General features: G+C 36.6%; 1 long non-coding RNA gene across 1 annotated transcript in view; it reads left to right on the top strand.

Annotated features, from left to right (window-relative positions):
• The window catches only part of LOC107585511 (uncharacterized), a 22,917-nt gene that overhangs the window by 6,547 nt on the left and 3,299 nt on the right, over positions 1-13,071 (top strand). The window contains exons 2-3 of the long non-coding RNA XR_001609251.1: positions 7,553-7,609; positions 8,367-8,441. This is a non-coding gene — a long non-coding RNA (uncharacterized lncRNA). The remainder of the gene's footprint in view (positions 1-7,552; positions 7,610-8,366; positions 8,442-13,071) is intronic.

Genomic DNA, 13,071 nt, shown 5'->3' on the forward strand with positions numbered 1-13,071 from the left:
AAAATATATATTGTGTGTTGGAGTGGTCCAGACGCTACAGTACATTAATGGATATGTTATTATTTATGGAGCTAATTATAAACATTTGACAGTTTAAAGTAGTTTCATGTTTTCGCAGGTTACTTTTCTATTGTGCTAGCTAGAGTAACATGAAATGGAGCTTGTGTAGCTGGAAACATTTGCCTGCGCATACTTGCAATGCGTAAAGTTCGTTCAGGTCTTAGAATTATTAAAGCCAGTGTTGTGTGAGGAAAAACTTGAGAGAAGACAAAACTGAAAGAGAGGCAGAACACACTTTCATTCCCATTGTCTTTTGTTCTCAAGCACAGTGGGCAATCAGTGTTTCTCAGCCAGAGGAAGACATCTCCGAGTTATTTTTTCTTTTACTCTCTCCAACCCTTTGTTTTCTGTCTGATGTCATGGTGAGGCTAAAATGGAGTAGTTTGCCAGCTTAACTCTTGGACATCAGTCAATATTCATCATTTCCTGTCTTACATCCACTGTAGTGAGATCACACGGCACCCATTCTCATAGTCACTCCGATAAGAATTTATATTCACTCAGGAAATCATCAAAATAAATCATTGTTTATTTAAGGGCTATGCTCACTTATTTATTTGTTTACTTCTTGAAGTTACACCCTCCAGATTCTCCATGTGAAGTTGCCCGGATTTGGATCTCCTGGGTTTTTGTTCCTTGTGTGTTAACTATTGATTGCAGCCAAGTTTTCAAGACTGATAGTGACGCCATCCTAGTCGCTCACTGCCTCCTGGAGAATGTAGCCCTGAGGCAGAAAGGCAACAGTATCCGCTGTGGCCATCTGTTGCTTGAGTTGAAGCCCTGCGCATTTCTAGCTTCTCGGTTCAGTAAAACCCACCGAACAACAAAGGAAGTTTTTTTTTGTTTGTTTGTTTATCATTCACATTATTTGATTTGTTGGCCTATTCTAATTTTCCCTCAGTTTTTTCCCCAGTGTTGAGGAGTAGCTATATTTATTTTTCAGCAGTGTGTGACAGCTGGTTTTATAAAAGTGTAGCTTTTCCAGTAATGACCTGCATTTTCCACTGAGGGGCAGTGTAGTGCGACTAAGCTTTGCATTTTTTATTACATTCTTTTGCATGTCTGATTCATTCTAGTGAATCTGTCAGTTCAGACAGTTCATGCAAATGAACTAAAATAATTATTTTTATAAATGAAAACATTTGGCTTAATGCGTTTAATGCATTTGTTTTTCTTTTCTTTTGCATTTAGCTTGAATTTATCTGTTCATTTAGTGCTGCCACACTTATTTAAATTGTTCCTTAATTCAAAACCCCCCATTGTTGTGCCAGTTATATCTAAATATATATAAAAAGATGATCCCCTAATGTAGCTTCAATGCATTTATTCATTTAGGAGATGCTTTTATGCAAGGCGACATTTTGAGGAGCATTGCAAGCAGTCTCTTGTAAAAGTCAACAATATTTGCAGTTTCAAGTATAAGCTAGTTTCGCACACAAGCTAGAGCAAAAGTGCAATTCAGAAGTTGTTTGTAATATGGAAAGCTATAGGGCCCTATCATATACCTGGTGCAATGCAGCACCAGGCGCTACGCAAGTGTTTTTTGCTAGTTTCAGCCCGACGCAGTTATCATTGTTTAAATAGCAAATGCATTTGCGCCCATGGGCGTGCTGGTCTAAAAATGAGGTGTGTTCTGGCACATTGTTGGCAGGTTGTTATTTTGAGGCCACTGAAATAGACTGTGCCATTGACCAACTGAAACCTGGTCTAAAGTCAATGGCGCTGGTCTAAAGTCAATTTTTGTTTTTTGTTTTTTTTGTTAGTAATATGTGCCTATAGGCGGTGGGCGAACAACACCCATACACTGCTTATTACCAACATACAGGGATGCGCAGCAGCACACAAACATGCCAAATATTAAAAATGAAAGTGAAAAATTTATATTATTATTGTGCTCCGTAGATGGTCTGCTCGCGTGCTTTTACCTTGCGCACGAGCAGAACCTTTCCTCTCTGGAGAAGCATTCAGTCTTTGCTCTTGCGAATTCCACCATGTAAATAGCGAATCCACCATGGCACGAGTGCAACTGGCTTTTAACGGGAATGGGAGATGAGCAGGGCTGGATTGGTAATCGGGCATACCGGGCATTTTCCCGGTGGGCCGACGCACTTAAGGGGCCGACAGAATGTTTTTTTTTGTTTGTTTTTTTGCCGAAAACCATCACGCAGGGACAGCGAGCAGCCAGTAGCCCATTGGTTTGTCTCTTGTATTGACAGCATAAACATCCAATCACAATGCGCTATAGACAGAGCGATGAAGTATTTTGCTCCACCTATATAAAGATCACATCACCCCAACTTTTTCCTCGTCGGCTTTTCCCACGTTTTCACAGGAGATTTATCAAGAACAGGCTTGCTCTGCGGTGAGTGATGCAGGCCAAAGAGCAAGGCAGGAGGAGAAGAAGAGAGTAGTTGAATTGGTAAAGTGCTTGATAGGGACTCGCAACGGAGGCAGGAATCTAACCTATCCTAATGTGGGTGTGCGGCTGCGCGCCATGAGTGTATGCGTAAACACTTTTTAATAAAACGTAAATTCGTCCCCCGTGATTTTTTTAGCCAAGTCAAGTGTGTTCGTAGAGGTTTCCATGGGCCAATGCGAATAAAGCTAGATTTAAATTAAAAAAAGACACGATATTGTCGGACCTGACGTTTTATTCTTATCCAAAACAAGATGTGATATGAGTGTGATACATAGGCTACATGCATACACTACCAGTCAAATTTTTTTGAACAGTAAGAAAGATCCAATAGAAAGATCCAAAGATCAGCATTAATATGAAATAAAAAGCTTTTGTAACATTATACATATACCATTCAAAAGCTTGGAGTCAGTATTTTTATTTAATTTTTTATTTAATTTTTATTTTTTGGGGAAATGATAGAAATTAATACTTTTATTTAACAAGGATGCTTTAAATTGATCAAAAGTGACGATAAAGACATTTATAATGTTACAATATATATATATGCCCAAAACACACCCATTACTCATTAAGAGAATAGGGACAACCCTTTTAGACCAAGCGCCGGGCGCGCCAACCATTTTTCCCATTGTTAAACTAGCAAAAGTGGGTTCAGATACGTCCTAAGTCCACTTGCGCCATGCGCTTTAGACCATGTACTTAGATCATTAAAATATGGCCCCTAGTTTCAAAGTCCCAACACTACTTCCCAATTGTCATCTTTTTGTTGTGTGAAATGGAAAACATGGACCACTCAAGGCATCTGTTTTTAGTAGAATCACTTGAGCGAGGTCACACTTCCTCTCTTTATTGTGACTTTCCTCTCGATGGACCCCTGTTGGGTACCTTCTCTGATCCACCATCCATAGAGTCTTTACATGGTGGAGAGACAGGTAGAGGCAACGGCCTTTTTAATTGGTTGTTTAAATGCGACTTTCTCTTTTCTGTTTGTGTGCCAGGGGAGATTGTGGATATGAAAGCTAAGCTCAGGGAGCTTCTGTCAGCCTGTGGCTAGGGCTTATCACAGCACAATTAGCTATTGCCCTGGGCACAAATATTGCAGCGGTCCTTGAAAGAGCCAGGCATTTGCCAAATTTTCTGCATAATTGCAAATATTCTTGGACTGTGTCTATATCCTGCCCCAAAACTCCTCCTCGTAACTGGTTCACAGTTAGTGGTGGTTCTCATATAAGAGAAGCAGGTTCAATTCCAGTCGCTCAAAAAAAAACTTAGTTTCAGAGTCCATTTTTGTAAGTTTTTGTTTTAGTTATAGTTTTCCTGAAAATAACCTTTAAATTTAGCCAGTGTTTCATTGCCATGTTCATTAATTGTAGTCAGTTTTACTTCAGACTAAGAATGTATTATTAGCAGTATTATTACTGTTGTGGACAAAAGTATTGGGACACCCGACATTACACCAACAGGTACTTCAATGACATAGCATTCTAAATACAAGACATTAATTTGGAGTTGGTCCCCTTTTGCAGCTATAACAGCTTCCACTCTTCCGGGAAGGCTTTCCACAAGATTTTATAGTGTTTCTGTGGGAATTTTTGCCCATTCATCCAGTAGAGCATTTGTGAGTCTTGGATGAGAAGGCCTGGCTCACAATCTCCGTTCCAGGTCATCCCAAAGGTGTTCAGTGGGGTTGAGGTCAGGGCTCTGTGCAGGCCTGTCAAGTTCTTCCACACCAAACTCATCCAACCATGTCTTTATGGTTCTTGCTTTGTGCACTGGGGCACGTTCATGCTGCAATAGAAAAAGCATGAAGCAGTAAGCTTTCCCTTCACTGGAAGTAAGGGGTCTAGCCCAACTCCTTGAAAAAAAAACCCCATACCATTATCTCTCTTCCATGTACATCATCATTAAACAAAACATTCTGAAAAATCTGACCTTCTGATATATTTATAATGAACACACTATTGGTCATGCTAATCTTTTGTTAGAGGATAACAGCTTTCGTGTAGAGCCGCCACCATTGTATGAATTCACACATAAATATGACCATCACAAACCCTCTTCAGCCACCGCAACCATCTCATTTTTTTTCCAGATGAGAAGAGTTTGATTCATTATATCATCTCCGTAAACCAAACATACCATCTACATACTCCTCCAAGTGCAGGACAGAAAGATAATGTCTTCGACTTGTGAGATATTGAGTGGTTTTTACTCTTGTGAACATGGGGACGGCTGTAAGCTTGCTCTCTTGTTCTCCTTTGTCGAGTGCTTTTCCATTAACCTCCTGAGCGACATGTGAAAACTATCTGGCGAGGTGCCTTTGTGAGTCACTGGTTCGATTACATTGGGCCCATGCCCCAGTTAGGCCAGGGTTATTGGTTTGATTGTTTGTGTTAAGCTTTGAGCTGCCGACACACTGTGAGAGTCAGACGGCCTTGAAAACCTAAACAATCCAGGTGCAGGGAAAAAGGTTATAAATTAAATGACCAAAGAAGCCTTGACTGTGAAAAAGTCTCTCTCAAACTCTGTTGAAGCGGCTCGGATGATTGGCCCTCCTAAAATAATCTAATATAATGTCCAGCTGCATTTGACAGAAATGCACTGGACATTTGTGTGCCTGTTGACATTTGCAAATACAACTTATAAAGTATATATAGAATTTTATCCACTACTGTTCAAAAGATTGTGGTCAGTAACATTTTTCTAAAAACTTTTACTTTTATCCCAATTATGATTTTTTGGGGGGTTTTTTCTATTCATTGTAATTCTACTTCCTTTATTTATTTCCTTTATTATTTTAAATTATATCCTGTTTTCCATCTCAAATAAAATTACAATTTAGGAATTTTAAAGACATTCTCAGTTCAGTTCTGAATAGTGCATTTGAATAGCCCTGATAGTTAGTTACCATGGTAATTTTTTTAAAGACATTGGCCAAACCTTTCAACCAGCACCACCATTTGAGTTTCCAGTAACCAGACATATCATATCCTGAGGATTACTTCATGATGACTAAACGTCTGCTTTGGCTTTTGTTTGTAACATCATTGTTGAATTTGGAGTGGACAAGGAATGATGTTGATGCTTGCCTGGCGCGACCGGTTATTATTTGGGTGGTGTAGACGATTTATACTGCCTAACAATAGACCCACAAGCCCGATCTCTAGAGCGAATGGTTGATGGAGGATCTAATTTTCTGCATGTCTGAATATGAATATGACTTACATCTGCCCCCAACCCCCCACCACACTTCCCTCCCTTTTTCTATCTTCCTCGCTCACTTGTTTCGTCTTCCCTGCTTTGTGAGTTGCCCGGCACTGACTGTAAAGATACCACCCACACGACGAGACCATCAAACTTTCATTACGCCTAAGTGCAGTTAATCTCAAGGGAAGCAGATGAAGCAAAGAAAATACGACAATTTATCGAAGCTAGAACACTCAGTCTATCTTGTGCTCGCTCAGCCGCTGTGATGAAGAGAATTGAGTGTCCAATGGACTGCTGTCAGGTAAATCAGGATAATTAACCAAAACGCATAGCTTGAGGCCACTTGTATAGACTTAGTCTGATGTTTAACACCAAATAAATCACTATTTGTGAGGATTTTAAATCATAATGGCATGATACTATAGCCTTACCATCAGATTACATCAGAAGCCTCAAATCAATCTGTTTGCTGCTGGGTAAGAAAATGACATTTTCGAGAAATAGACTCAAGTGCCCAGCTATCCTCCATGTCACATTTTTTACACTTTTTCCTGCTTGACAGCCTCTGGCTATTTTATTTGTTTCACGGCACGTCAGACTCTCTTCCCGAAAGACCGAACTCATACTGTTGTCGGCTGTAAAGCTAAATTAGAGAGCTGGCAAATTTCTGCAGCATCTCCTGATGTACAGGGCAGTAGTTGGAAGCAAGCACAGGCATTGATTGAAATTCCAGCATCTCGTTTTTTTTCAAAGGCTGATTTGTTGTGTTTTGATTAGCGCTGCTTATTAGGATCCCAAAGTGGGAGGGCTCCCTCTCAGCCCTGACATTATTACATGGAAGGAGAGACAGACGGAGCATCAGGAGGAAGCCAAGTCTCAATTGAGCTTGCCGGTTGACTCAAGCGACAGCCTTAACTTTCTCATTTTAGTGCCTGTCCATGGACTTTAAATGCGGCCCGGAATAACTAAGAACATTACATGTGTGTTAAAGGCAGAGGCATTTCCTTCATCAGAATTTTTTGTCTTGTGTTCCAAATATTTAAACAATTGAAATAAGATACATTTACTTGAGAAGCAAAATTGGGATAGAAAGATGATAAGAGAATACCTGCATTTAAGGTGCGTGCGTGTGTGTGTGTGTGTAATAAATAAAATTAATAAATAATATTAAAAATACTAATAATAATCTTGCTGTATTTTTATTAAAATTATACATAATTTAATTAATTTTATAAGGATTTTATTTTGTTTTATTAAGATTATATCTTTATTAAGATTATACAGTATGTAGTAAGAGTATGCATTTTATATATACAGTGGGTACGGAAAGTATTCAGACCCCCTTCTAGCTTTTTTTATTGCAGGTCTGAGAAAAATAAAAGTCAGAATTGCGAGATATACTCTCACAAATGCAAGGAAATTCATATATCAGAATTACCTTTTTAAAAAAAAAAATTCTTGGTGGTTCCAATAAACTGAATTACGAGATGTAAACATCTGAGAAAAAAAAATAAAAAATCTGAATTTTATGATGTAAACTCAGAATTAAAAGAAAAGGTCAAAGATATAAAATTGTAATTCTGAGACAAAAATAAATTTTTAATTTTGAGAGAAAAAAGTCTCAATGGCCTTCATACCTATGCAAATTCGTGATTTGAAATATTATCAAAATATGTTTAAAAGGATATTTTGTGTCCAAATAAATAAATAAATAAATAAATGTTTTGGGGGATTAAAGTATGTAGTTACTCTTCTTCCTGAAGATCATAATGAGGAATCCAGCATATGGAGCCAATATAATTGTAATAAAATCAAAAGAAATGAAAAACACATAGAACATAACACTTGTGACTTTTTGTTTAGATGCTGATCAAAGTGTCACAGCAGCCAATGAGAGCAACCCCACCAGCAGCACTAAAGGTAAAAACAAAGATGTGTGAATTAAAAATATTTTTTGGCCTTCTGATCATTTAATGGTTTAAATTCAAATTCATGACTTATTTTATATTTTATACAGAAGACAGCAGTGTGTGTGTGCATTTCCAAATGTAAATTAGTTTTTAGCCATTTTATTTATTTGAAAGTTGAGAGAGGAAAAAATACAGCAACAGGATCACATTGAAACTCATGTCACCCAGTAGTTTGTGAGCATGTGCGTGAACCACTAGGTCACGACTCCAATTCAAATGCATGTTTCAATGTTTATACAGAAGAAATAAGAGCGTGTGTGGATGCATTTTTAAATTAGAATTTTCAGGTTATGGAGCTTTTTGCCACTTTTTTTTTTTTATATGACAGTTGAGAGACACAAGAAATGACAGGGAAACAGGGAAAACACAGGATCGTAAATGTTGCATTTGCTCAAGTAAACTCAAATGCATGCTTTATTATTTCTACAGAAGAAAAGAAGAAAAGGTCAGATGCATGCACAGGTGTATCTCGTCATCCTGAGCTCTGCAATCTCATGTTCTTCTCTTGAAGCCTCTGTTGCCGCAGGCATAGCCTTTAGCATCCCTTGCATTTATTTCAGCTAGGAGAAGCCCAGTAGCCAATGAGATGTCACCCAGTGGCATCTAACTTTTAATTCCTCTGCTCAGCTGGGATCTTGAGTCATTCATTCCCTTCACTCTGCCTTCTTCCCTTGTTTTCTCTGTCTCTCTACGTAATATGTGTCTAGATGATGTGAAAGCCCAGGATAAGAGCTCACAAGAGCCCGACGCAACTCCACCAGACACCAGACCAAATTCTGAAGGTAAAAGCAATAAATCAATAAGAGCTGTGAATAAAACAGAGAAACACACTTACGCAGTTCTCATCTTCAGTAAATGTCCCCGTCTCTGTCATTGTCCTTCTCATTCAGCTAAAAGCTCCCAACTTTTTCTGCCTCGTATGCTTTACCCGCAATTCCTTCACTTCCTTTCTCTCTCATTCACTTTCTCTCTGCTGATCTGGAACTGCGGAGTGACCCTGATTTTTCAGAGTAAACGTGTTGGCATGCCTCCTTAAATTGAGTTTGATGAATTACCTGCATGCCCACCTCACGGACATTAATAAATCAAACACAAAGCGTGTGTGATCGGAGCGCAGAGATGACGCAGTGTGAGAAAGCTGATAAATCATGTGTGATAAGAGTTTTGCTGTGCTGTCATTTCGGGAACCCCGGGGTCAGCTTCCCTCTTAGGGCTGCACATACAAACTCCCAGCATGCCATTTATATTCATTCCCTTCGCATTTGACAGGAAATAATTTAGTACAGTATCTTTATGTGTGTATCTGTACAAACAGGCATGCAGGTAGAATTTAGTTGGACTTTTATTTAACTAAAAGAAAGTTGGTTCTATATTAAAATATATAATATATGATATTATTATATTAAAGTCAGCATGAAATTCAATTCAAGTCAAAACAAACTGTCTGAACAGCAAGTTGTTGTTAAATTAGATATAAAGTTGCTGTTAAATTATATTGAATACTTAATATTCAATATATATTGGTAAGTTGTGTATGTGTGTGTGTATATATATATATTTATATGTATACTTTATTTGTAAAATATGTATTAAATATAAAATAATTATAAAATATAAATATAAAAATCATTGTATATTGAATATTATATATTAATGATTTATTATTTTATATTTGTTTATAAATGGCACAATGTATATTAATGAAATACAGAATAAAATGGAAAAAATTCCAGTAAAAAATATTTTTTTACTGATTAATTGTCTGATTATTTAATGAAACAATAACCAAATATTCTATTACTTTTAATTGCAGCTCCACTTCTAATTGATACTGTAAAATAAAAAAAGTGAACCTAGATCGTTGGAAATGGGGGGATTTGTCAAAGAAAAAGTAAATATGCTCAATGTTGCTTTCACGTTGACACCAATCTGTCAGCCTTGTGCATTAGGTTTAACTGTTTGTTTTCTGATATGTATACTTAATTCTGCTTTCATGTTTGTTTTCTTCAAGACGGCCAAGGCGATAAGAACGCACAGGAATGAGACGACAATCAGCCTCATAGGAACGAGTGCCGGCAAACTGTGTGAAGGCAAATATCACACCAATTTTGTCCCACGCTAGAGAGTCTTTACTTAAATGATTTTAGCAAATGGCTGCAATATAACAAAGAGTGAAAAATTTAAGGGGGTCTGAATACTTTCCGTACCCACTGTATGTATGTGTGTGTGTGTGTGTGTGTATGTGTGTGTGTGTGTGTGTGTGTGTGTTTGTGTGTGTGTTTTACACTAACCCTGGTTGCTCGTTGCCAAATACTTTTCACTTTATTTATTTAAGCATAAACATCACTCATTATTTTTCTATTCATGTTAAACCTTTTGTCATGGGGTAAAATTAAATAAATAAATAAAATGCACTTTTTCTTCTCAAGTAATAGTTAATTGTTTTAAGAATTTTTAGATATGTTTACTTGAAAACAATACCAAAATACTAAAAAAAAAAAAAAAAAGATTTCTGCACTTTTGTACATATGTGTGATTCTTTGTTTACTCCAGCTCCCCATTTGTGCTGGAATATGGATAAAACACCAAGCGAGGGACAGAGAGTAAATTTGCTTCCAGAAGTGGGCAGTAACAGAAACAGTGTTTCAATTTCTCCCTCTACGGTGCCGCGAGAAAAGAATGAAATGAAATCATGGCGGTGGCGGTTGCCCGTGCTCTCCCTTACCTTTCCTCATCAAGGCACTCCGCTGCTGCTCGATTTCTCCAATAAAAAAAGCTATTTTTTCACATTCAAAACACAAATCCATCACTTGCAGCTTTGCGCCGTTAAATCAGTCGAATTTGAGGGCTGGCCACCAGAGAGAGTGAAGCGTAGCTCTCGAGTGGTTATCTCTCATTCTGAAAGGTTGCAGTAAAGCCATCGTCTGTAGTTGTTGAAATGTTGTCACCGTAACCCGAAAAATTGTCTCCGACTGAAAGCAAAGCTTCAGAGCTTGTGATGAAATTAGCATGAAAGCATGTAACATCACAGTGAAAACAGACGCCATGATGTTACACTGCCAGTGATGTGTATTGTACATTTAAGATGTTCCAGTGTGTTTAGATGATGTTTGTAAGATTCTCATGAAGGTAAATATTGTTATTCTGCAGACAAACGCTATGGTTCTAGTGCGAAGACAATCTGCAGCACTGAGTTGGGTGCGCTTGCATCATCCATGGATGTGCCGCAGGAAGGAGATTATTTCATGCTGTGGTTTGCTTTGGTATTTAGGCAGAGAGTTAGAAGAGAGAAACTTATAGAGGAGTTTGAAAATGAGGCTCACACTGATATAGACTCAAGGCAGTTTCTAATTAATTTTCTATGCTTCCCCTTTCGTCTGCATTTGTTTTGTTCCTCTTGAAGGCGAGAGGCTTTTGGACCATATTTTTCATATTTAAAAAAATATGCATTGGTCTTATACCAAAGAACCAATTAGCTGTAGAGTAATCTCCTATTGAAGTTGATGTCTAAATACACTACACTTGGGGCGATGCAGTTATTAAAGATACAGACTGGGAAGGATGTAGGTTCAAGTCCCGATAGGTTACTCCACAGGGATTGTGCCTAGAGTGTGAGTAGCTACTAAGTCACTTTAATATATTCAGTGGAATCACCAAGTTATGGAAGCTTATTTCTGCCACGGAATTTAAATAAAAGGGTAATTAAAAATGTAATTGTAACTTTTTATCTCACAATTGAGCTTTTTTTATTGCAGGTCTGAGAAAAATAAAAGTCAGAATTGCGAGATATACTCTCACAAATGCAAGGAAATTCATATATCAGAATTACCTTTTTAAAAAAAAAAATTCTTGGTGGTTCCAATAAACTGAATTACGAGATGTAAACATCTGAGAAAAAAAAATTAAAAATCTGAATTTTATGATGTAAACTCAGAATTAAAAGAAAAGGTCAAAGATATAAAATTGTAATTCTGAGACAAAAATACATTTTTAATTTTGAGAGAAAAAAGTCTCAATGGCCTTCATACCTATGCAAATTCGTGATTTGAAATATTATCAAAATATGTTTAAAAGGATATTTTGTGTCCAAAGAAATAAATAAATAAATAAATGTTTTGGGGGATTAAAGTATGTAGTTACTCTTCTTCCTGAAGATCATAATGAGGAATCCAGCATATGGAGCCAATATAATTGTAATAAAATCAAAAGAAATGAAAAACACATAGAACATAACACTTGTGACTTTTTGTTTAGATGCTGATCAAAGTGTCACAGCAGCCAATGAGAGCAACCCCACCAGCAGCACAAAAGGTAAAAACAAAGATGTGTGAATTAAAAATATTTTTTGGCCTTCTGATCATTTAATGGTTTAAATTCAAATTCATGACTTATTTTATATTTTATACAGAAGACAGCAGTGTGTGTGTGCATTTCCAAATGTAAATTAGTTTTTAGCCATTTTATTTATTTGAAAGTTGAGAGAGGAAAAAATACAGCAACAGGATCACATTGAAACTCATGTCACCCAGTAGTTTGTGAGCATGTGCGTGAACCACTAGGTCACGACTCCAATTCAAATGCATGTATACTGCTCATCAAGGCTGCATTTATTTGATCAAAAATACAGGGGGAAAAACGTAATCTTGCAAAATGTTATGACAATATAAAATAATGGTTTCTATTATAATATGCTTTCAAATATAATTTATTTCTGTGATGCAAAGCTGAATTTTCAGCATCATTACTCCAGTCTTCAGTGTCACATCCTTCTAATATGCTGATTTATTATCAGGGCTGGAAAATGTTGTGCTGCTTAATATTTTTTTGGAACCTGTGATTTTTTTCAGGATCCTTTGATGAATAAAAAGTTAAAAAGAAGACCATTTATTTAAAATAGAAATCTTTTCTAACAATATACACTACCGTTCAAAAGTTTGGGGTCAGTACATTTCTATTCTTTATTTTTTTTTTGAAAGAAATTAAAACGTTTATTCAGCAAGGATGTGTTAAGTTAAAGTTAAGAAGTGATAGCAAAGATTTATATTGTTAGAAAAGATTTATATTTTGAATAAATGCTGTTCTTTTTAACTTTTTATTCATCAAAGAATCCTGAAAAAAGTATCGCAGTTTCCAAAATAATATTTGGCGGCACAACATTGATTGCCAACATTGATAATTCTAATAATAAATTAGCATATTAGAATGATTTCTTAAGGATAATGTAACACTTTATACTGGAGTAATGTCTGATGGAAATTCAGCTTTGCATCACAGAAATAAATTATATTTTAAAGGATATTAAAATAGAAACCATTATTTTGTATTGTAATAACATTTAGCAAGATTACGTTTTTTTTCCAGTTTTTTTTAAATGCTGCCTTGATGAGCATAAGAGACTTCTTTAAAAAACAT

The sequence above is a fragment of the Sinocyclocheilus grahami genome, unplaced genomic scaffold, assembly GCF_001515645.1.
Source record: "Sinocyclocheilus grahami isolate Dianchi unplaced genomic scaffold, SAMN03320097.WGS_v1.1 scaffold71.1, whole genome shotgun sequence".
Lineage (NCBI taxonomy): Eukaryota > Metazoa > Chordata > Actinopteri > Cypriniformes > Cyprinidae > Sinocyclocheilus > Sinocyclocheilus grahami.